This window comes from Mustela lutreola, chromosome 7 (assembly GCF_030435805.1).
Source record: "Mustela lutreola isolate mMusLut2 chromosome 7, mMusLut2.pri, whole genome shotgun sequence".
NCBI classification, from domain to species: domain Eukaryota; kingdom Metazoa; phylum Chordata; class Mammalia; order Carnivora; family Mustelidae; genus Mustela; species Mustela lutreola.
Window position 1 is genome coordinate 127,677,023 of NC_081296.1, and position 23,608 is coordinate 127,700,630.

Genomic DNA, 23,608 nt, shown 5'->3' on the forward strand with positions numbered 1-23,608 from the left:
TGTATAATAGGCAGCATTATACTTTACATATGACTCATACATACTACCTTAGCTGACATTATAAGGCTATCATGTTTGATGCATACACATGCATCTCTCTGTAACATTTATTTACACATTTAATAATCAGTGTTTGAGAATGCACAACTGATGTCCTAGAATCAGGAAGCCCTGAGAGTGGTGGAAAGCAGCTCAGACAGTCCATCGAAAATTTTCAGGCTTAAGTTTTACTTGTTATTGTTTTATGTTTCTTTTTAAAATATATATTTACAAGTCCACATACATATTCAGGAGTAGTGCTCTCTGGCATCTTGTGCTTATGAAAAGTCCCATTTAATCTAAGGTATTAAGCTTGGTGCTCTCAGAGCCTATCATTGAAACAGCACAAAACCCAATAATATTCTAGGTATTTGTAATTTTCAGCTGACAAAATAAGCAAGGAGTTGAGGGATTTCAGTCCAAAGGTCTCATTTCCATTTTCAATTTTGTGCGGTCAAGATATTTTTTCCTAAAACTACATATATACAATTGCAGACATAAATGGGTTCAAAATAAATGCCAATCAATAGAGTTTCATTTGTTGCAGTATCAAATGAAGGAGTGTTTTGTTGAATTTATTGTGTCCTACATAAGTGTGCTTATGTAGGACACCAAAATATCTAATTTTTTAATAGCAGCTCTGCTACTAAATTTTATATATTTGAGCAGGCATTTTAACCTCGTTGGCTTCTAGCCTCTCAGTACAAAAGCAAATTTTTACTGAAGATAATTTTGGCTTAAAAAATAATTCGGGCTTTGAGTCAGAAATATTTGGTGAAAACTGCATATTCCATAACTTAAACCCATTTGGTAGTTTTGTTTCATGTCTCTGAATGCCTACTGCATAAAAACTTTGTTCATCACCACCAAACACTGGCTTATATTACTCTTTGTGCTGCTAATGAACTCTTCTATGTTATTTCAAACAGTTTGGAAATTGAAAAGAACTGCTCAGGAGGTGTACATGACCATAGCATGTTATCACTGAAGATGGTGGCTATAGTGCACACAAAGCAATGGGTCACTTGAAGAAGAAGATAAGGGATAGAGCTCAAAGAAAATTACTGGAAAACAAGAAATTAGGAATAATATTCAAATAACAGGCAAGTTTTGAAGTGATTTGAACCATTTTAGTTTCTCCCTGGATGCTTGAAACTGTGACTAAATTGGTGGGATTTGAATTTTAAAGCCAGGTATGGAACTTCTAAATATTTTTGAAAAGTTCATTTTCCTAACACTCATAAACTTTTATTAAATGTTAAATAAATTAATTAACATATAGTGTATTATTAATTTCAGCTTAGTGATTCATCAGTTGCATATCACACCCAGTGTTCATTACATCAAATGCCCTCCCTAATGCCATCACCCAGGTATCCCATTCCCCCTCCCACCTCCACCTCCTGCAACTCTCAGATTGTTTCATAAAGACTCTCTAATGGCTTGTGTCCCTTTCTAATTCCATCTTATTTTATTTTTCCCTCCTTCCCCTACGTTCATCTGTTTTGTTTCTTACATTCAGTGTATGAGTAAAATCATATGGTGTTGCTCTTTCTCTGACTGACTTATTTTGCTTTCATAATACCCACTAGGTCCATCCACGTCATTGCCAATGGTAGTCTTTTTGATGGCTGAGTAATAGTCCATTGTATATATATATATATATATATATATATATATATATATATATACACCACATCTTCTTTATCCATTCATCTGTCAATTGACATTTGAGCTCTTTTCATATTTTGACTATTGTGGACATTGTTGCTATAAACATTGGGGTGTATGTGTCCCTTCAAATCATTATGTTTGTATCCTTCGGTTAAATATGTAGTAGTGCAAGTGCTGGGTCATAAGGTTGTTCTATTTTTAACTTTTTGAGGAACTTCCATACTATTTTCTAGAGTGGCCTTATCTGTTTGCATTACCACAAACTAGTAAACTCTTAAAGAATAGATTAAGTAATCCAACAAGACCCTCTAACTGTGTGTTGTGCTGGGTTAGGTTGGGTTTGTTTTGAAGAAGGAGGTCCTTCCCATGTGTACTGCAAAGTTAAGATAAGAAAATGGTAAAACCTTAATTTTTCTCTCAATCTTTTCATATATGCATATATTATACAATGTATAATATCATTATACATATTATAAGTATTATATTATACTATGTGTAATAATTATATATTATATATAATACTGTCTTTGTTATTTTAGATTTTGTTAGCCAGCTTCCAAGAAGGTTCTTCAGGATCTCCATTGCCTGACAATTACACCCCTGTCTAGTTTCCCTGAAATTGTACTAAAATTACTGTATATACAGCATAACATACAACAAAGTTTGTATGTACCACTTAAAATATCATGTTATTAAAGCTATGGCTCCCAACTTGGGCCTCTCTCTCTCATCATTTGCCTGAAGGAAATCAGTTGCCATGTAACTAATGCATTCTATAGAAAGGCACTCTTGGCCAGGAATGGAGGTCTGCGACCAATAACCAGTGAGGAAATTGAGACTTTTCAACATGTGAGTTTGGAAATAGAGTCTTTGCCTCCAGTTGAACACTGAAATGACTCTAACCCTGCCTGACAACTTGACTCTAACCTCATGAATAACCTTTATATCTAAGCTGTTTCCAAATTCCTATTTCTCAGAAGGTATATGAGATAAGAAATGTCTGCTATTTTAAGGTAATTTGAGGTAATTTGTGATGCATCAATAGTAACTAATACACATTTAAAATGTTTTCCATCACAATTTGGCCCCCAATGATTGCCAGATTCTGAGAGAAAATTGATGTTTATTATTTTACTTAGCTCAATGTCCTATATTCCATGCCTAATATTCTCTAAGGACAAATGAAAAAAAAACTTTTCATCATAAATTTGGGTTGGATACTTTAATAATAGCTAAGAAATGATGTTGTTAAGTGTATTGTTTTCTTAAATATAATCAAATTTACATATCTGATATATTATAGGAATTACAATTTGTATATTATAGAATGTTTAGCATTTACTTTGTGATATGGTTAGATTTGTAACTTCAAAATCATGAAATTCATTTTAAAAATTAAAATGACTAATTAATGAAATAAAAGAACAAAGTTAGTGGAGAGAAATTCCATGTCCATGTAGAGGAGAACTCAATATTATCAAGGAGTCATTTTTTCCCCCAATTTAGCTGTAGATTCAGTGAAATCCCAGTCAAAATGTCAGCATTTTTTTTTAAAGATTTTATTTATTTATTTGACATACAGAGATCTCAAGCAGGCAGAGGCAGGCAGAGAGAGAGGAAGGGGAGCAGGCTCCCTGCTGAGTGAGAACCTGACATGGGACTTGATACCAGAACCTTGAGATCATGACCTGAGCCGAAGGCAGAGGCTTTAACCCACTGAGCCACTCAGGTGCCCCAAAATGTCAGCATTTTTTTTTGTAAATATCAATAAACTGATTCCAAAATTGATCTGAGGTCAACAAAATATTGAAGAAGAACAAAACTTGGAGTACTAACACTATACAACTTTGAGATTTACTATAAAGATACAGTAATCAAGACATTGTGGTACTGATGAAAAACCATAGACAAACAGATAAATGGAATAGAATAGAAAACCCAGAAATAGACACACATAAATATAGTTAATTGACCTTTGACCAAGAATCAAAGCCAATACAGTGAAGCAAAGATAATTTCTTCAACAAATAGTTGAATAGTGCTGGAGCAACTGAACATCCACAGGCAAAAAAAAAAAAAAAAAAAAGAATCTAGACACAGAAAATCTATATCCTTCACAAAAATTAAATTAACTGAAAATGGATCACAGATCAAAATGAAAAACACAAAACTATAAAACTCCTGGAAGATAACGTAAGAGAAAACCTAGATTATCTCAGATGAGGTGATGATATTTTAGATACAAGACCAAAGGCACGATCTATGAGAGAAATAATTGATAAAATAGACTTTATTAAAACTGAAAACTTCCACTCTATTAAAAGATACTGTCAACAGTTTGAGAGAACCAGCTACAGACTACAAGAACACGTTTGTAAAAGACATATGTGAAAAAGAACTATTACCCAGAATATACAAAGAACACTTCAACCTCAACAATAGGAAAACAATCTGTTTTAAAAATGAGGCAGAGATCAGAATAGACACTACACCAAAGAAGATATACAAATACCAAACAAATGAAAAGATCCTCCATATCATATGTCATAATAGAATTGTAAATAAAAAACAAAATGAAGTAAGATGAGATGTCTTACTAGAATGGCCAAAATCCAAAGTACTGACAACACCAAAGGCTTATGAAGATGTGGAACAAAAGGACCTCTCATTCCTTGCTGATGGGAATAAAAACTGGTACAGATACTTTGGAAAACAGTTTGACAGTCTCTGACAAAATTAAACTTACTCTTCAATATGATCCAGCAACCCTTCCCCTTAGAATTTACCCAAAAGAGTTGAAAAACATATCCACCCAAAAACCTGTACATGGATGCTTATAACAGCTTTATTTTATGATTGCCCAAATTCAGAAATAACCAAGATGTTCTTCAGTGAGTGAATGGATAAATAAATGGCAGTATATCCAGACAATGGAATATTATTTAACCCTAAAAAGAAATGAGCTGTCAATCCATGAGAAGACATGGAGAAATCTTAAAGAGTATGACTAAGTGAGAGAAGCAATCTGCAAAGTCTACATGCTGCAGGATTCCAACTATATGATGTTGCAGAAAAGACAAAACTATGAGAAATAAAGGGACCCATGGTTGCCAGGAGGTTGGGAAAAAGAGATACAATAAGTGGAACACAAAGGGTTTTTAGGACAGTGAAAGTACTGTGATAATATAACAATGGATACATGTCATTACACATTTGTCAAAACCTGTAGAATACACAGCATCAACAGTGAACTGTAATGTAAAATACAGACTTTGGGTGGTGGTGATGTGTAATATAGGTGTATCAGTTGAAACAAATGTACCAGTCTGATGGTGGGGCCTTGATAATGGGGAAGGCTGTGCACACAAGGGGGCAGTTAGTAGATGGAACATCTCTGTGCCTTCCTCCCAATTTTGCTCTGAACTTTAAACTGCTCTCAAAAAAAAAAAAAAAAAAATCATCTTAATTTTAAAAATTAAAGTAATTTTGCCAGAGCTAACTTATTTCACACAAAATAGATACATTTGCTATGTACATGATATTTTAACCATAAATAAAAGAAATAAAAACTATAAGATATGATCAAAAATTAATTAACTAATTAATTAATTAGAGAAATGCAGTGATATATGGTAAAAATAATAAAATATCACATCTTCAATATAACGTAACTACTATTATTTACCTAGAAGCTAATATTTGATGTGCACTGTGAAATTACTTTATATGAGCTACTTTAATCCTTCCAAGAGTTCTCCAAAGATTTACCATTATCCTGAGTTCCCAGGTGGAAACACCAAGACTCAGAGCCATTTAGTGATTTCCAGAAGGATAATTAGGTAGGGAATGACTGAAAAGACACACATACATAGGGTTTGTTTGTTTCATTTTTCAAGATTCCTAATCTGTAACTCCCTGCTATGCTAGTCTGTATTCATCCCAATAAATTTCATGTGGAAAATAATTCAGATTAGCATCATTTAGAATATGCTTTAGAGACAGCCCATTTTTTCTGAATATGATCAGATATATCCATATTTTATTGGTGATATTTCCTAAATAATTTAGGGACAAGTTTGTTGAAGGAGGAAAACCATTGAACCACAGAATATTTGATTAAAAACCATGTAATGACTTTGAAGAGAGAGTTCTTTGCTTTTCTGTAGATGGTAAACTGTTCTTCCTTGTCCTAGCAACCTCAGAGGCTGGTGGTGTGCTAGCGAGTCCCTTATTCTTCATTCCTCTTCTTCAGAATTGTCACCACCATTGTTGCATACATTGTCTGCACTTACCTTCCAATTCCCGCTTCTAACTATAATCTATACCCACTGAAGACCCCAGTACCTGGCTTACCCTCATTCTCTTCACTGCTACTCCCATCAGAATTATGGGTGACTCTGACATGTATGAAGATGTCCTTGACTTCTCAACACTTTATCTCTGTGTCCTCTATCCTACCTTAGAAAGTAACCCAAACAATTCTCCTATAGGGATTGGAAACATGAATGAATCCATTAAATCAGAAATATTTATTTCAGATATTCTGCAGTCTGACCTCCTTGTTACATCTAATTGACAGAATCAAATGCTTTCTTCTAGTCATTAACTCATCAGGTCCTTACTTTCTTATTTGCTCCTTCTAGACCCTATGGTCTTACATTCGAGCTGCTCCCTTGCCAATACCTTTGACTGCCAGACTTTTCCATGCTAGGCTCTACTGGCAAACCTCCCATCCTGGTTAAAACCAACTCTCCTGAACTTTCTACCTGCATCCAGGTAGCTAATGTTACTAGAAAAAATCACATAACAATCACGCTGCCTGAGCTCGCATGATATTTAGAATCACAACTCTCAACAAGTCTGTCCTAGAGCCAGACAATCTCACGACCTTCCTTAGTGGATTCATCTTCACATTCTCCCAAACAACTATTTCATCCTTTCTTTTGTTTCCTCCAGTCTCCAAAATATCTTATTTTCCTCACTCTCTGCATATCACCTAGCCACAAAAAAAAAAAAAAAAGAAAAATAAATTAAATCAGGTAAAAATGACTTTACACTGAATCAAAAAGAAGAACACTTAGTTTTCTTTTCAAATGAGTAACCTGTTATGCCCCAATGATGGGTCCCTGATTAAAGGAGCAAGACTGATACAAAGCGAAGGTCAAGCAAAGCTTTATTTCGCCCCAGGCATCAAGAATCTAACCGAATGTTCGGGGCCTCACCTCTTCCAAGAGAGGGCGACCCTTCTCTGTTTCACAGGCTAGCTTTTAAGGGCAAAGGCCATGCAATTAGGCCTGGCCATGCACAAGTGGCCAATGAGATTGTAAAACACACAGGAAACTCCACAATGATGCTAGGTGACCAACTGAGTTACAATTTACCCTAGTAGACATTTGAACCAGCCTATTACACCTTGATTGGGATTGGCGTCAAAAGGGCTCCCAAAGGGCGGGGCCCATACTCATTGGTAGCCAGGGAGAGAGTATGCATCCCCCCTCACTGATCCTATGTCTCCACCTGGCCTGACCCACCTTTCTATCTGGGCTTTGTTACCAATAAATCCCCTGGGGGAAGGGGAGAAGGGACAGTTTCTAAATAGGTCCTTACATAACCCAGGAGCGCCTGGGTGGGTCAGTGGGTTAAAGCCTCTGACTTTGGCTCCAGTCATGAGCTCAGGGTCCTGGGATCCAGCCCTGCATCGGGCTCTCTGCTCAGTAGGGACCCTGCTTCCTCCTCTCTCCCTGCCTGCCTCTCTGACTCCTTGTAATTTCTGTCTATCAAATAAATAAATAAAATCTTTTAAAGAAATGAGTAACCCAGTTCCTTCCTTTGTACTTCCAACACTATGCTTATTCCTTTGAATGACTTAATTCCTGAATTCATCTCCTATCTTTCCTGATTCATCGTTTTCTCCTTCTTTATCAGATAATTCCCGATGATATACAAGCCTTCACAGCAGCCACTGAAAAACAAAGTCCGACAAAATACTGTCCTCCCTTTTCTCTATGCCCACTCCCATCTCCATGGTACTATTTACGTCTTTAAAACTTTGTCATTTCTTACGCCACTTCACAGGGTTTGAAGCACTCCAGGGCTCTGCTCCTCTGGACCCTCTATGCACATTCCTTCTTAGATGATGTCAGCCTGCCCAAGGATGTTAAATATCAACTATGTGTTAATGACTTTCTGCTTTCCACCTCTAGCTGGACACCATACCCTGAGTGCTAGATTCATTTTAACTATATATTCACCTCTGCTAGTTAAATTTCTACCAAGCATAGTTGTTAATATGGCAAAACACTCATTTCCATCCTCACTCCCACCTGAAGACTTTTAATCCCAGCAAATGGCAACCACATGCAATGAATCAGACTCATGCTTAATTCCTTACTCTTTCCTTTAGATCCCAACTTCTAATCTATTAGTAAATCCAATGCTTACCTCTAAAATGCAATCTGAGCCCAAACTCTTCTTACTGACTCCACTGCTATGACCCTCACTACCAAGCCATTCATTACCTCTCACTGTTTAGAAGATCCTAACCATCCCATGATCTGTACTCTGGAGTTCATCTGGAAAAATGATAGTTTTAAAACACATTACCAGCGGGACGCCTGGGTGGCTCAGTTGGTTAAGCAGCTGCCTTCAGCTCTGGTCATGATCCCAGTATCCTGGGATCTAGTCCCACCTCAGGCTCCTTGCTCAGCAGGGAGCCTGCTTCTCCCTCTGCCTCTGCCTGCCACTCTGTCTGCCTGTGCTCACTCTCTCTGACAAATAAATAAATAAAATCTTTATGAAAAAAAAAAAATACCAGCTTATTTCCCCTCTTTTAAAAAGCCTCCTATTGTTGTTGTTGTTGTTTAAAGATTTCTTTATTTATTTGAAAGAGAGAAAGAAAGAGAGTTTTGGAGGGAACAGAGGGAATCTTCAAGCATGGGTCTATATCTCAGGACCCAGGAGATCATGACCTGAGCTGAAACCAAGAGTTGGACATTTAGCCGACAGAGCCACTCAGCCACCGTGGTTTGGTTTGGTTTTGTTTACTGCAATTGAAATAGAACATAATTTCAGTCCTGTCTCCAAGGTATACCTGCTATCCACTAGCATGCTTCTCTCAATTCTTTTGTCTTCCTGCCTACATGACTGAAGGAATCCTAGTAACCAAATTACATACCCATCTAAAGCTAGACCAATTAGACAGGCAACATGTGGCAGATTCAATTTGTGGCAGATTCTACAATTCAAATTTTGCAATTCCTGCCTCGCTTTACTCTTCCCATTTTTAATCCATCCACCTTTCCATTCACAGTTGAAAATTCCAGAATCCAAGGAAGGCAAACACCACCTCCTCCTTGGGTGTTTCCTTTGGGATTCATTTGCAAATCAAGCATCTGTTTGTTTTGAATGGTCTTTTGCTGAATATTCAGAGTTGGCTTTGGTATCTCTGACTCTGGTTGGGAAATTAAGCAACAGGAAGGAAAACAAAGCCCTTCTTTAGATAAGAAGAATCCCTTTTTGCTTTAATTAAATGCTCTTGCAAAGTTGCCCCATTTCAGATAAAATAGACTCTATTATTATTATTTTCTTTAAAGGCTAAGCGACTCCTGTAGTTTGCAGGATTTAAAAGCAATGGGTCTTGTTCAAAGTGCAGCTTCTCTATTAGATACTTAACTGCTTGTAACAATTCAGCTGCAGAAACAATCTCATCCCTAATGACTGTAACATGAAAACAGCTTGCCTTCTCCAATACAGGACACAGGCATTAATTGTGATGACTGGGTACACCTTACTGTATTGACACTCTTCTTAGCGTGATTTATTGGGTGCTAATTGCACATTTGTGGTATGCTAATTTCTATTTGGAAGGATGTTCTATCACAGTTCAATGGTATAATTATAATCTCATTTATTCTGCAGTAGTGATTGTATTCCTCCTTCAAAACTCTCCTATTGGTCCAATATTTCCTCTTATCATCCCCTGCATCTTTTCAAAAGGCAACAGAAGAGGTCCTAGAAGAACAGAATGAAGCTGACAGAGTGGGCCTTTTCAGGTGACCGAGATTTGAAATTCTTTAATATTAAAAAGTTATGAAATTCAAGTTGCAAGGTTTTCTGAGGAAATTTTAAGTCAGAGTTTTTTGAATGACATCACTCTATAGTAGGCAAATGGCAAGTGGTTTGAGTTTTACTTCTTTCCTGGTTTCTTTCCTAAAGAAAACAATGCTGGTTACAAAATATTAGCAGAGCACTAAATGGAGTCTGTTCTGTAAAACTTCTTAGGACCTCGCTGTAAATGATTTCAGCCCAGAAGTTGAAAGGGGGGCAGAGAACAGATTAGGTAGGAGGGAACAGGGGCCAAGCTCCAGGCAGAAGGCATTGTGTTAAGGTTTAGGAAAAGAATGAAGTCCGTGGTCTTAACACAGTTCCTCTTAATATTTGTAGTACTGCTATTAAGCATCATTAATCTCTTCCCAAAAGCAAATGAAAATCAGAAAAAAGATTTGGAAACTAGAGAAAAATACATCATCAATTGGTGTCCAACTCGAACAGTTTCCTAAAAGTATTCTTAACCTCATGTCACACTAAAAGAATGGAGTTAAACTATACATGCTAAGCCAGTTTAGCATACAGCAAGAGGATTCACTTAGCAGGGGAGAAAAAAATGTATGGAGATCCGAGTTCATGATGTAGAAGAGATCAGTGATAAAAGAAAGATCTAAAATAACACACATTATGGGGCACCAGGGTGGCTGAGTCAATTGAGCACCTGACTCTTGATTATGGGTCGAGTCATGACCTCAGGGTCATAAGTTGAGCCCCATGTCAGATTCTATGCTGTTCATGGAGTCTGCTTAAGATTCCCTCTCTCTCTGGGGTGCCTGGGTGGCTCAGTGGGTTAAAGCCCCTGCTTTTGGCTCAGGTCATGATCCCAGGAATTGAGCCCCTCATTGGGCTCTCTGCTCAATGGGAAACCTGCTTCTTCATCTCCTACTCCCCCTGCTTGTGTTCCCTCTCTCTCTGTCAAATAGACCAATAAAGTCTTAAAAAAAAAAAAAAAAGATTCCCTCTCTCCATCACCCTCTGCTTCTCCCTACCCCAGCACTCTCTCTTTCTTAAAAATAAACAAATAAATCAGAATAAAAAATAAATAAAAATAATACATAAATAAATAATAAAATAATACACAGTATGATCAGATTTTGGAAGAAAGGTAAAAAATGGGGAAAAAAAACCATAAAATATTACAATGTGTTGCTGTGTATTCATCCTGATCCTCTGAAACACCTTCTTTTCTTAGCTCAAACTCCATGAAACACGCTCTCATTGCCTATGTCCTGGAGCGGGAAGGTTGTGATGGTGAATTCTTTCCCAGATCCAGATTCTGGACACATATCTACTCAAAATTCAACCCATTTCCTGTTGCCAAGCTTTGCCCTAGTAGATTATCCCTACTCACCAAGGCAGTTTTTCACATTCAGGAACATTTTGTCTATATTCAGATACACTTATTTGCTGGATTCATTTTAGCTTAGTTTCTAAAACATCAGAAGTATCCTGTTTAGTTTCTCCAAAAATACCCAACACAGTGCCAGATACAATGGTCCTTTTTTAGCATCAGTACAAACCAATAACAGTTTCTTCAGAAATCTAACAGAATCTTCACACCAGGCAAGAAGTGTATTCTTTGAAGAAGGAGCTTTCTCTTTCAGAGTGTGTTAGAGTTGGTGTGGTGTAAAAGGTAAACAACCATTTAATTGAAAATATGCCTTGTTTACTGGCTGCCAAAAAAATGGCAGATGTGGGGATTGGGTGCTTTTAAGCTCTCCATTTGTAACTGGCAAATTGTAGGATTTGTGAGTATTAATGTCTTGTCTTTATATAACATTTCTGTTTCTAAAATGTTTTCATAATTATCACTGACACATTCCTCATTAGTCCTGAGGAAGACATGAACATAGACTAGTTCTTACCAGTGTCCCCTATTTTACCACTACTAGGTCAACTACTAATAATAGTTAATATTTATTAAGGGCCTATTATGTTCTAGGTAGTAAGACATCCCAAGAATTATCTCCTTAATTTGTACAATAATCCCAGGAAATCAAGTAGTAGCTTTCCCTCTAATTGGAAAGCCTAACAGTCTCAATAGGCATTCAATCAATATTTCAGTGCATGAGTACACACTTCCCATTATTATTTTTCTTTTATTTAGTTTACAAATGAAAATCTGAGGTTTGGAAAGATTAAATAATTTGTTCAAGTTTACCTAACTATGTAAGCAAGTTAGTCTAGAATTGAATTCACGTTGTTATGCCCAAGTTTTTGTGTCCGAGAGACCACCAAGATGCATGGATTCAATCACACGAGGGTTTATTTAACAAGCTTAAGCTTGAGCCCAAGTATACCTGACACAGCTGAGTAGGGACTTGGACCCCGAACCAGATTACAGTCAAGAGTTTTTAAAGGCAGAGTAGGGGTGGACTCGGTGGTGGGTGAGGACAAAGGGGATTAGAGATGATGTGAGTCTCTAAGGAATTTTGGAAGCAAGGTCTCCAGGACCTTGAGGGGCTAGCTATTGTTAGGAGAAAGGTTATTTATTACCAGTAATAAAAATCTTCTTGTGAGACCCGTTAGATGTAGATCAGTGGGTCATATGCTTGGGAATGATTGCTGACACTATCTTGGAGGTTTAGAGATAAAGTTTCCTAAAGGAATTATTAAAGTAGACTTAGAGGATCCTGGTTGGACCTGTTGGAGTAGGGGGTGGGTCAGGCTAGCATTGTCCTTAGCAAAATCTCAAGGTGAGGGCAGTGAGTCCCCAGGGGAGAGCTATTCTGTCTGTTTCAAGGGCTTGTCAGTAGGTAAGGAATTTTAATGATTTTCTTCTGCCTCTGTTTCCCACATCATTCCCCACTGAACAATTCTGACCCTTAAATCTTTAAGATTGTAGAAGGTGGAAGGTTTCATCTTCTGTAACTTCTTCCTACTGAATAGGGGCATAGAGTTGTCCCTACCTACTCGGGTCAACACTGGTCAGTTAGGGAGTGTGTAGGGGAGTTATGAAAGACAGAGGCAGCTGAGTCCAGGGCAGACTGCTCAGGTGATCTTCCCAAATGGAAAGGATCATCTGTGGAAGTTAGGATTGTGAAGGAGTTGAAGTCAGGTGAGGAGACATGGGAGAAGATAGCAAAACATGATTAGTGCTACAAAAAGAAAATGAAGCTCAAATTAGTTTTTGGGTTTTTTTTTTTTTCTTTGACAAAAAACCCTTTTCCAGTCCACGGTGGACATTTTAAATTGAAGATTTTGAGTGATTATAAAAGGATAATTTTATTTTTCAGTGTTTCCTGATGAAGCCATACTTTTGCTGGCTCAGACACAAGATTAGCTTTTTCTTTTCTCTTCTGTCTTTTTTCCTTCCTTCCTTTCTTTCTTTTTTTTTTTTTTTTAAGAAGTATTTGGGAATCAAAGGCGAATGAAGGACAGTTTACTGGATATTCCACTGATACCAGTCTGTCAGAAGCAAGAAAATGACACGAGGCAAATCAGAAACATGATTCCAGTTAACTTAGGTGTTTACTTGCAATCCTTTCTCATTGGTGAAATATTGGTTCTACTTCAACTGAGTAGATAAATACATATAAAATTTCAGAAGTGCATATAAAATACATATAAAATTTCTGTGTTTTGAGAATATTTTCTTTGGCGGTCCTATATAAGCTGTATGGTACAGGTTTATAATCATAACCCTAAGATAGCCAGCTGACAGCTTTCTGAGACTGGTCATCAGAGCAGTTGATATCCTGAAACCAAATGAAGTATTCCCTAGCACTGACTTCTGAGAATGGGTGGCATATTTCCTCACCTAGATTTAAGAGTCATAAATGTAAATAAGCTCTTTGTTTAAAAATATGGCGTCCAGGGGCACCTGGGTGGCTCAGTGGGTTAAAGCCTCTGCCTTCAGCTCAGGTCACGATCCCAGGGTCCTGGGATGGAGCCCCACATCGGGCTCTCTGCTCAGCAGGGAGCCTCCTTTCCTCCCTCTCTCTGCCTGCCTCTCTGCCTACTTGTGATCTCTGTCTGTCGAATAAATAAAGAAATAAATAAATCTTTAAAAAAAATAAATTAAGAAAAAATAAAAATATGGCGTCTAGTCAGTCAGTTAATCAATATTGTTCATGTGCTACATGTATGGTATCACATGCTGGGCAGTGGGAGGTCATTGCTGAGAAAAAAAGAATCAGTTTCCTCTGCCCAAACACATGCTGAAACAACACGTAAGTTTCATTGATATGAACGTGGTCCAGTTATTTCCCTTTCAAGGTCTTCCACATTTCTTAATCCAGCCCTGCTTCATATTTAAGCAATTCATATTCTCAATCATTTAGAACATGTTGAGTTGTTAGGTAAACCTTTCATGGGACTTACTTATTGAAGGATTTTTAAAGAATAGCCTGTGAAGAAGAGTCTGTCTGTCTTTCTTTCTTTCTTTTTAAAGATTTTATTTATTTATCTGAGAGAAAGAGAGGAATGAGAGAGAGAGAGAGAGAGAACACGAGAGGAGAGAGGTCAGAGGGAGAAGCAGACTCCCCACTGAGCAGGGAGCCTGACGTGGGACTCAATCCTGGGACTCCAGGATCATGACCTGAGCTGAAGGCAGTTGCTTAACCAACTGAGCCACCCAGGCGCCCGGGTATTTGTTTCTTATTAGTGCTGTAACAAATTTCTATAAATTTAGTGGGTTAAAACAACACAGAACCGTTATCTTATAAATTCTGAAATTCAGAAGTCCAAAATGAGAGTCATAAAGTAAGTATGTCAGCAGCACTGGCTCCTTTTGAAGTCTCTTCTTGAAAGAGAGAACCCATTCCTATGTATTTTTAGCATTAGAGGCTGTCCTCCATTCCTGGTATGTGGTTCTTTCCCCTCCATGACTCCAGCCACTTGCTTCTCTTATCACATTTCCTGCTTCTAAAGCTGATCCTCCTGCCTCCTCTTATAAGGACCCATGTGATTACATTGGTTCTATCTGGATAATTCAGGATAATCTCCCCATCTCAAGATCTTTAGTGATACCTCTCTTGCCATGGAAGTTTACATATTCACCATTTTCAAGAATCAGGACATGGACATCTTTGGGATCTGTTAATCAGTCGACAACAGGTGCATTTGTGGTTAGGCTACCAGTAACAGAAGATGAGGCAGAAAGAAGGTAATAAGGATACTGAAAAAGAGAATACTACGAATACCAGAAAAGAGCAGAAGGAGTGGAATTATTAAAATCGCAGGCTCTGAAGAGCGCCTGGGTGTCTCAGTGGGTTGAGCTTCTGACTCTTGATTTTAGCTCCCGTCGTGAGGGTTCTGAGATTGTGCTCAGCTTCTGTCTCCACGCTCATGGCGGAGTCTGCTTGAGATTATCTCGCTCCCTCTCCCTGCCCCTTCCCACCTTCTCTCTCTCTTTCTAAAGCATAAAATAAAATAATAAAATCAAATAGCAGACACTGGGATGAGGAAAAGAAGGGGTGCTAAAGTGACCTATATCAAAGTTTATAACATAATTGAGCAAAGTCAGGGACAGCCAGAACTAGAATATTTACTCAACCAAGCAACAATATTATACAGACACAGGCCAAATGCAACTGAGTGTGTGAGGCTTCAATTGTCATCATGAAGAAAAGAAGGGTGATGGATTTCTGATGCGAGTTACAGTACATTTCAAAGGCTTTAGGGCATCAGTTTCATAAAAATGTCATTCCTACTAACAGATTGATACTGGGAGAGAAAATAATTGTCATTGTCGTTCTGTTTGGGTCCAAGGAGAGTTGGATCATACTGCTAGATATCTCTGTATATTTAACCTTAGTGGTTAAATATCAATGTGTGAATATCAATGAGGTAACATATGTGATGTTAATAGCATAGTGACTTGCATATGGTTTTATATTACAGACTGAATGTGTCCCCCCAAGACTCATATGTTGAAGCCCTAACCCCCCAATGTAATGGCATTGGAAGGTGGGGCCTTTAGTAGATAATTAGGTTTGGATGAGTTCATGAGAATAGGGTTCCCATAGTGGGATTAGTGTTCATATCAGAAGTGGAAATGAGATGACTTTCTGTCCACCATGTGAAGACACAAAGAGGCAGCCATCTGTAACTCAGAAAGCCAGTCTATCACCAAGAATCAAATTGGCAAACAACTTGATCTTGGAATTTCCAGCCTCCAAAACTATGAGAAATAAATTCTGTTTCTTAAGCCACCCCAAGGTATTTTGTTATGGCAGCCTGAGCTAAGACAATATCCAGTAAATGGAAAATATCATTAATACAAAGGCACCCTGAGGTCACCATGAGCCAAAGATGGAGCTGAGAACACTCAGAGAATGTTATCTCTGGCTGTGCTCAGGCCAATCTCTATTGTCCTGTAGTCATCAGAAATTCTTTAGTTTCCAAAACTCCACTCTCTACTCAAAACATGACCAAACATCTTTCTGGAAGTCCACCATAAAGGCACAACCCTTTTTTAGAATTTTAGTCCTGTCTATCCTAGAAAACTTCTCAACTCCAGTTCAGGGGCTCTCCCTTACCAAGGAAAGGAGAAAAAATATAATTCAGTCATTCATTCTTTATGTCCCTGAGTGAGATAATTATTTAATCTACTGTACTATCTCTTTAGTTCATTCTCCTCCATGGCCATGGAAAGATGTGGGAGAGAGACCTTGAAACAGTCAAGGTGGGAGTCCTACCATCGTTATGGGTCACTCCCACTGTGACCTGGAGGGGTTCAGAAAACATGGCAACTGGCTGATGAGCTGATGAGAAACCTGAATTTAAACCCTGGTCTAGACAGTAATGAGCTCTGTATGATTTTAGAACTTTTTCCTAGACTATGAAATAGAAACAGTAACCATCTTTGCTGGAAGTATATGAGATTAAAAGACACAATGTGGTAAAAACACTCAGCCTAATAACTTGAAATCGCAGGCTTTTAATAGAAAATTTTAAGCTATTTTTCTCTTTTCTGCCCTTGCTGTTCCTCACGACACTCATTGTGTCAGACCCAGAAATTCTTGAATCCACCCAAGAATGAGATGTGTGGACACTGTTCTCTATTGGACTCTGAGAAGAAATAATGGTGAGACATGAAGCTCTTAGAAACCACATTAAGATGTTTAGACTCACCCAAATTTAGCAGAAAGCAGTAAGTGGGTTTTAAGGAGGAAACTGGCATGATCAGATGGACACTTAATGATGGCATTTGTGTGGAAAAATAGAAAGATAGATAGAAAGAAGATAGGATAGTGGGTGGGGAGACCAGGTAGGGCAATTTTAGTAACAGAGACTAGATAAAGGTGGGCTGAGCCAGTGCAGATGCAGTGGAATTGAATGAAGATATGCGTTCAGAGATACGTAGGAGGTAAGAAGAGAGAAGGGGTGGGTAAAGTTTTGAACATGTTAATGTTGAGATGTGTGCATGACACCCACATAGGCAGGTTTATTTAAAAGGACACACTGGATCCATTAGTTTCAGAAGAAGTCAATCTTAAGAGAGTCAAAGGTAGGGGCACCTGGGTGGCTCAGTGGGTTAAAGCCTCTGCCTTCGGCTCCGGTCATGATCCCAGAGTCCTGGCATCGAGCCCCACATCAGGCTCTCTGCTTGGTGGGGAGCCTGCTTCCCTTCCTCTCTCTGCCTGCCTCTCTGCCTCCTTGTGATCTCTCTCTCTCTCTCTCTCTCTCTCTCTCGTCAAATAAATAAATAAATAAATAAAATCTTAAAAAAAAAAAAAAAAAAAGAGGGCCAAAGATGACTTGACTTAGGCTAGGCTGGGGTTAGATACCCAGTCCACAAGACACCTTCCACCAAGTCTTCATGTCTGGAGAAACAAAGAAAAACACATAAGCCAAAACAATGTCTTAGATTTATTCTTTACGAAGAGAATGTGTGTGTTGAAATCCTAAACAAATAGTATTATCTCACTGGTATGAACTACAATGACATGTAGCTTGTATTTCTTTTAGTTAGGTAGGTTCTGGCACTGCCAAATAGAAGGGGACAATAAATGGTGGTGACATCTCAGAGCATATGCAGCATAGCTGCATACTATTATTTTTATTTCATACTATTATTTCTCATCATTTTTAACAGGTAGCATCAAAGCACTTACAGGGCCTTCTCAAACATTAAGCCTTGCCTCACACAATTAAAGACTTTTGGTTTTGTTTGTTTTAAAAGTTTTACCTATTTTTTTGAGAGAGCAAGAGAGAGCACAAGCAAGGGGAGTATGGTAGAGGGAGAGGGAGAAGCAGATTCCCTCCCCGCTGAGCAGGGAGCCTGATGAGAGACTCAGTCCCAGAACCCTGGGATCATGACCTGAGCCGAAGGCAGATGCTTAACCAACTAAGCTACCCAGGAGCCTGATGTAATTAAAGGTTTTTGATTCCTCTGCTACTTTGATTCCTCTGCTACTACGAAGTAGCTCAGCTACTTTGCATGTATGTAAATTTTCCTCATTACATTATGTAATGATTCTCATTCAAGGTTCCAATCTCCATCAGGTGTTTCTGTTATTCTCTCATTTTCTTTCTTTCTTTCTTTCTTTCTTTTTTTTTTTTGAAGAGTTATTTATTTATTTGAGAGAGAGAGAGAGGGAGATCTCACAAGTGTGAAGTGGGAGGGGCAGTTGAAGAAGGATAGAGATTCTCCAGCAGATTCAGCAATGAGCGTGGAGCCCAGTGGGGGACTGGATCTCAAGACCCTGAGGGCGTGACCTGAGCTGAAACCAAGAATCGGACCTTAACCAACTGTACCACCCAGGAGCCCCTCTCATTCTCTTTTTAAGATATCATGACCCCTAGTCACCCACTGGACTTTTCAGGACTCTGCAGATGCAGGGTGAAAAGTTTCCACCATTTGATTCTTCTACAATTGCATTCTATGACTAGAAAGTTCAGTAATGTGGTTTTCCTTAGCCACTGGGAGAAAAAATGCATTTTTCTTTTCAAATGGGGATTTCTTTGTTACCATTTTCTCTTCTGAAATGTTAAAACAAATCTACAGTTGTTTTCCTTTTTTGTTCTCCTACTCATATTCCTTTTTCACAGAGTGAGGTATATAGGAATATGAATAATATTATAATCTCTTCTGGAACCAGAAGAGAAACATGGTTTCTATTAAAGTGTATTGCATTTTATTCCTTTCTTTAAAAAATAAAAGTTAAACAAAGTAACCCCTAGAGGCTCAAATCTTTCTATTTATAATTGTAGGCAACCTGAGTTGGAGGACCAGTTTTCCCTGACATAATGCTTCTTTTTGATTTGGTCTCTGTTTTGCCTCTCTGAGAATATGTGCGTGATGGTTGCTTTAGTGTCGGAAGATACTCACCTCGTGTGTCTGAGAGTGGGTGTGCATTTTAGTCTCTGCAGATACCTCTAACAAGTCAGTGTCTGTTGTAAATTCTGAATATATTTATTTTATGTATTGGTATGCAGTCTTTAGTAACAATTGTATAAGATCTTATTGATACATTTCATTTTTCAGCTCTTATAATTTCACATACTGTTAATCAAGTGATTAAGCCTTTCCTTAGTAAACACACCACCTTATTAATGTATTCATTCATTTATTGACTTTTCTACTTATTTGTTTCTCTGCTTGCGTATTTGTTTTAAAATGTGTGTGCTCTCCCCCCTCTCCATCTGTAATTAATGCTACTGGAAATCAGGAGGCCAGGTTTGTAGACTACATTCTGCCATGGATTTGTAATAGAACATCAGCAAGAAAAAGGAGGGGAAAAAAGCATTTTCTATTTCTTTCTTTTAACTGTATGGTGGGATTAGTAACTAATCCATGCACATATAATTCTTGGAGTTGTTCTGATAGTGGAATTCAACTTTAAAACAATCCAAAGAACATAAGAGACCAGATGGCAGGGAGCTATCATCTTTGCCCAGGAGGAGCATTAGGGCCTATAAAAGTATCCATTTGTTCCCAAAATAACCACACAAAGTGGGTGCTACATTACTTAGGCTTCTGATCACCAAAGTGAGGCTCAGACAGTTTAAATAACTTGCCTGTAGTATATCAGCTAGTAAATGGGAGATTCACAATTCTGACCTGGGTCTGTCTAAATCCAGAACCCAGACTTGTTTCCTCCGTCATACCCTAGCAATAGCATTGCTGTGGTTTCAAAAGCGCTGTGCTATGTGATCCACTTGTACAACACCTCTGTGGTTTCCTTGCCAGGTCTGGAGTGGGGGCATCACTGATGGATCAATGGAATTATAGATTATGAGTCTTCCAAGTGATCTACTGTTGCTGTCCTTTAGGGTCACTGCAGTCATTGATGTGTTATGCTCTCTATGTTTGAAGCCCAGTTGAAACCACAGATGGTGTCTAAGGATGCCCTCTCCTTCAGAGAGGACAGAAGGGCAGTGAGGATGAACTGCTCGGATGAAACTGGCCACTAAACCAGTTCTGTGGTGAACGAGGAGAAGTCCTTCTTACTGGTCTCTTTCTTCTACTAGTCTGTAAGCTCAGGAAAGGAAGAGATTAGGTTCATCAAGGTCCCTGTTGTACTCCTAGAGTCTAGAGCCATAGCCTATTGTGGGCCAAATGGAATAAAAACCCATCTCTTTCTTCTGTCCGTCCCCAAGTCTCAGTCCCCCTTGTACAAAGACCACACTGACTTCCTGCAGTTCCTTTTGTTCACAACCTGTTTCCCTCAGTAGGCTGTAAGTTATCTGAGAGAGGATATGGTGTCTTACTCATGTTTTTATCTGAAGTATCCAGCAGTGCTTTTCAATACATATTTTTTAAAGATTATATTTATTTATTTGAGGAGACAATGAGAGAATGAGAGAAGAGAAGATCAGAGGGAGAAGCAGACTTCCCATGCAGCTAGAAGCCGGATGCAAGACTCTATCCCAGGATTCCAGGATCATGACCTGAGGTGAAGGTTGTTGCTTAACCCACTGAGCCACCCAGGCGCCCCTGTTTTCAATAAATATTTGTAAAATTAACTTACAAATGAATAAATTATTTCAATTCAACAAAGAGTTTCAAGCACCTTTAATTTTCCACTCATTTTCACAGGGACCAGAGAAAGCCTTAGCAATCAAGAAGTTGGTCATTGATTGGTCTGTAATCTAATATAGTATCATGCGCTGGTTATTAAGGTATTTTCGCTCAACTTCACACTTGCTCTTCTATTTGCTACTTTGTGACGTTGAAATTAGGATTTCACAAATAAGTTGTTTTTGTTTATTTGTTTGTTTGCTTGTTTCCCACCTGGTTTCCTGGCTTATTGTGCCCAAACAGGTTGTTAGAGGGAGTGGAAGGCAGGTGGAAGAACTTAAACCAAATCTGTTCACTTCTGGCTGGTTTGTTCCTGGTGGTAGTGTCCCAGCAAGATACAACATGGTAGTCCTACCAGGGGCCCTGGCCTCCAAGCACTTCCTGCAGGAGGCAGGTACAAACTCATGTGTCCCATCAGAGGTAATGGCTACAAAAGTGGTCCCTGTTCCTTAGACATCTGTGTTGTGTTTTTGCGGGTTTCTTCTCAGAGCTTCTAGATTTTGGTCACCCCAATTCTAACTCAATCAGTAGCTTTAGGTGGTTATTGGCAGTAGATGCCACCACTTTGGGAAGGGGAAGAGAAGCAGAGGTGCGTTTCTTCACTCATTTATGGTTGATTTAGGAAGCCTTTGTTGATTTATATGCCTGAAGCCAAGAACCAGGCATATGAGGAGCAGGATTTGGTGACAGCCTTCAAGGAATTGTCAGCCTGCTAGTAGATTCAGACATGAAGAAGGTAAGTTAGAGGTACTATGTGACAAATGGTTATAATTACGGCATAATGTGGTGACATATTTTATTAGGAAAAGCCATACAATCCCCCAGTTTTTCCAAATTTATATTGTACTGCACCTGATGCCAACTTTTCCTCCAAATTAATGGCATAAAAAATGGTAGAGCCACTATTGCCCATTTATGTTAAAGATTAAAAAAAGAAGATTAAGGGTGCCGGATGGCTTAGTCAAATTAAGCATGGGACTCTTGATTTCAGCTCAGGGCATGTTCTCAGGTTCATGAGATCGAGCCCCTTATAGGGCTCAGTGCTAAGCATGAACCTGCTTAAGATTCTCTTTCTCTCTCTTCCTCTGCCCCTTACTGCCACTTACACGTGTGCAAAGGCTCTCTTTCTCTCAAAAAATGGAAAGTTTGAAAAATAAATAAAACAAAAAATAAATAAAAATGAAGTTTAAAAATCCCTTTGTGAGTATTAATGACTCAACATGTGATGTTTCTGAAGGCTGCTTCATGAACCAGATAAACATTCATAATTAGACATCAGGAAGAATTTTGTCACTGCATTTCTTTTTTTCTGCCTAACATTTTTCCCACTAAATTTAAAAACAATTAAAAATAAATCTAACTCTGCTGCTTTCTGACACAAGGGAGATCATTTCCCACTGTTTTGTGAAAGAATTTTGTTCTCTCCTATGACCTTAATGTCAAGAGGAATAATTTCTCATTTTGCAGTATACCCTGAGGACATGACCAAAATCCAGACTCCTTCAGAGGTCAATGGAATCTCCATGCTTAAGTGAACAATATCCTCCTGGATTGGGGAAGGATGGAAATGGGCATAAAATATGAGATAATTTTTAATGTCCTTATTTATTAGACAAGTTATTAGTAAAGAAAATAATCAAACAGGACTTGACATTACAAACACCACATTCTATACATTCTGTGGCATTTTAATAATTTGCATGGGACTGATAAGTTATTTTCAGTGAAAATTAGCAAGAAGTTCCCCTAACAAACTTTTCATATTTTATTTTAAGCAGCAATTTTTATACATAAATTTATCTTCTAAGATTTCATAAGTGTCTCAGTTATTAAGACTGATATCTAAAAGTTCCTTTGCTGAAGTTCCTTGTGTGTATTTAAAAATCATTTTGTGGGGCACCTGAGTAGCTCAGTGGGTTAAGCCTCTGCTTTCAGCTCAGGTCATGATCTCAGGGTCCTGGGATCGAGCCCCGCATCGGGCTCTCTGCTCAGCAGGGAGTCTGCTTCATCCTCTCTCTCTGCCTGCTTCTCTGCCTACTTGTGATCTCCATCTGTCAAATAAATAAATAATATCTTAAAAAAATTTCTTCATAATTGTTATTACAAACACTATTGATAGCATGGTGATAATCAATCAATACTCTCCAAAAATTCCCTCCCACAAATGAAACTCATATGGTTTCATTTTTAAAAGTTAGACCTCAATGTAAGGCTGAATGCAAAAGAACAAAATTACCTCCAATACAACAAATGTAGCCTTATTTATACAGCTTCCTATATAAATACCATATGGCTTATAGACCATAATATATTTTATTATGAACAAGCTATTTTTGAGGGCCTTGTGTGTGCCTGGAGCTGCTTAAATTCTGAAGATGTGTATATAGAAATGGTTTGGAACTTATAGGAACCGAGAGTTAGCTGGGGGACTGAAGAGTGTATTTGAAAAATGATGATAATAACTGAATTGCTGGAAGAGTTATGATTACCTGACAGTCGGATGGGCTTCAGTTTGTTTATGTATTTATCATTTTCTCATACATTTTGTCATACAAAAATGTACATAAAATGCAAGACAATGTGCAGACACTGACACATACAGTGGAGAACAAGACACTTGAGGTCCTTCATGTATGGAACTCACAGAGTGGGGAAGAGGAAACTATTGCTAACTTTTTTTTTTTTTTTTTTTAGATTTTATTTATTTATTTGTCAGAGAGAGAGAGAGCAAGCGTGAGTGCACAAGCAGGCAGAGTGGCAGGCAAATGCAGAGAAAGAAGCAGGCTCCCTGCCAAACAAGGAGCCCAATGAGGGACTTGA